We start from the raw sequence: 3,147 nt of genomic DNA, 5'->3' as shown, positions 1-3,147 counted from the left end.
AGCAAAATTTTATTGCAGAAAGTACTGGAAAGTAATATCTGTTCACTGTAACAAACTCCATGAATCCATGCTGTCAACCAGAAACCTGTTATAGGCTATTCATTTTGTCAATTTTTTCTTAAGAGAGTGCAATGGGAGCAGGAGCAGAAAGGTAGCCTTGAAGAATAGATCTCAAATGGTCAGCTTTGAAGAGTTAAGCAGTGTGTACTACCCATTATGATGTTAGTAGTCAGGCATGCCTCTTATGTGAAGAGACTGCCTGTCTTGCTTCTCTACTGCATTTTGACAGCTTGAGTCCCCTTTCAAGTCTCAGAAATGGCATATTTACTGACTCACACACCTGTTCTTATTAACAAAGCAAGCATGTGAGCAAGGCAACTTTGTTTATCAAGGCAACTCATCATGAATTCAGTACCCTATGCTCAAGACCATAAGAGCTGTATTTTAAAAATGGGGCTGAGTCTAAATGATTTGAAATGAGCACTCAGCTTCAGGAGAAAAACCCAAAAAGCATATTTTCCAATCCAAACCTCAATTTCTGTGAGTGCAAATAGATGTGTGCACGATTCTGCACTTTGACTGTGACATATTCCTGATTTATGCACACTCAGATGTAAGACATAAATACCTAAGTGACCTAAATCACAAGCAGAAGTAATTGTGCATGCTAATTAACACCTGCAAAACTGGAGGCCTGTTACAATTAATGCTACTCTAAAAGTTCAGCTCACTATATTTAACCATAGGGCAATTTTATGCAAGCATGCGCTGTATACATGAACAATAAATAAAGAAACAAACTTGTTGGGCCAAACCTTAAACTTCATAACCAGTTAATAACAAAAAAAAGGGTGTTGTGGAATTCTACACCACTAGACATATTTTTCAGTGGTACAGGATTAGCTAAAGGCCTTACCTAATTGCAAAAAGTAAAGAAACCTCCTTGCTGTTGATCAAAGCTCAAACCAGTTCTCAGAACCACAGAAAACTAGTGAATGAGCCAAGCCATAGAGGATGTACCACACGTACCATAATCATGGGTGAGTGAGTGCAACTGTGAACATAACTAGCAGAGCCAAAACAGCAACAGAAAATTAAAGACTATTTCCTAATCGTCAGGGAAATTTTTCAGAAGAATTTTAGATAAATGGCTCCCACTAACATCACTAACATTTAAAATTATATTAAGCTCCCTGAAAAGCTTATCTATATCTTTTTTTTTCCTTTTCAAAAGGTACTGTAGATAGAAAGTTGAACAGCACAGTAATTTCAAAACAAGAAAGCTGCCTTAAAAACCTGGCATTATCAGAGTGATTTGTATGGCATGTGGGCCAGGAACAAGGAAAATCATGTCCGTAGACTTTATTTCCCTACTGAAACTAAGCTTGAAATAAAACAGTGGAAAACATTTCCTGTTGCAAGACAACATAGGCATTTAGACCCTTTCTTTCTGAGCCTTCTCTCCTTTATGTGACTTCCATCTTTCATTTAAATTTGAATTGCTGTGTGTCATTTCCATGTGGTTTAGCAAGACCATCCATAGACTCAACTTTTCTGTTCAAAGTGTGGTTCTAACATGATTCATTTCCCATATTAACTAGGAGAAATAGGTCTTGTATTGTAATACATCTGATCATTCTGCTCCTGTTTCTTTATGTGACCATTTATTCTATGGTAATAGAACAGTTTCAAATCTAATAAAATTACCACTCTGTTGAAGGGAAAGTTAAAAAAAAAAGTGACTCTCTCATTTTGTCACCCTTCTTTTTTAACTCTACATTTTCTCATCTTCCCTTCTGTATATATTTCTAAATGATAATCTGTTTCTGCATGAAGAGTTTGGTAGCCCAACAGTAATGTGAATCATCATTTGAATTGTTATGGTCTGTTCCTAGATCTTGACATTTAGCAAGAAATGGTACTGTTTTAAGTGGAGGATTCTCTTTTTGCACAGATATATATTTTAAATAGTAGTTGCAGTAGTAAGAATAATCATTATCATCATCAACATAATCAGCTTGTTTGCCAAGATTTTCTTTTGACTCTCCATCAGTAATCATTTTTCAGTAGAAGAGCATCAAATACTGTGCTAATTTTCCAGACCACCTAAAAAAGCAGCAATAGAAGAAATATGGTGTAACCTCTGCATATCTATTTCTTTCTTACACAGGAGAGCTAATCACTCCAAGATAGTTAAACATAAACACTGGAGTTGCATTAACAAAGAAATTCATTCACTCACCATCCTTTTGTTCAATAGACTGTAAAAGATACAAGATACAATAGCATGCCCTCTGATTAGACAAAATAAAAGCATAGAATATATAATTATAAAGCTTTCGAGGTACCTTTGTGAACCTTAAAATTGTGTATATGGCATTTTTAGAAATGATTACAAATCTATTCTTTTATATTATGATTCCTCTTAAAATACTCCCAACCCCTCCTTCGCTCCCTGGCCATGCGAACAAGAGTTGAAGATTAAAAATACTCTATTGGCAGGGAGGGGGTTTCTTGCAAGGTAGTGTCCCTCTTGTGATATTGAATTACTTTCCTTTTCCTTGTATTTCTCTATGTGGTGAATTTAATGAAATTACCATAATAGATCATTGTTGATTGTCGATCGGAATAGTCTGTGTGGATTGACAAATTATAATCCCACGCATTGAATACCAATCATATTAGTTCTGGGTAGAATGGAAGTTAATTACATTGCTGTTATGCAGTCAAATAATAACAAAAATTTAAAGTCAAGCTGTCTTTTATGCCAAGTTGTATAAAGCACTGTCCACTCACAGGCAATAGTTGAAGTAGATCTAGTCTTGGATCTTAGATCCAAACCATGGGCCTTGGATCTCAGTGGTTTGTGACACCACATTCTTTCAGGGTTATGGGAGGTAGCAAGAGAAGAGAAAGCTCATAAGAGGGGGGGAAGCTTTTGCTCCCCAAGAAAGGCTAGAACCAGCTGTGCATAACAGGATGTGGTGTCAGCCATCACATTCTTTACATTTTCTATCACACTATTTAATTGCCCAGAAATAAGCTTCACAGGGAGAGAAGAAGGCTCATCAAATTCTTCCTCCATGAAAATGTTCAAAGCACCCAATGTATTTCTTGCATTGTAAACAATTTTAAAGGTACTTCAAG

The sequence above is a fragment of the Alligator sinensis genome, unplaced genomic scaffold (assembly GCF_000455745.1).
Source record: "Alligator sinensis unplaced genomic scaffold, ASM45574v1 scaffold873_2, whole genome shotgun sequence".
Lineage (NCBI taxonomy): Eukaryota > Metazoa > Chordata > Crocodylia > Alligatoridae > Alligator > Alligator sinensis.
The sequence above is the reverse complement of the archived record's forward strand: the minus strand, read 5'-3'. Positions refer to the sequence as shown.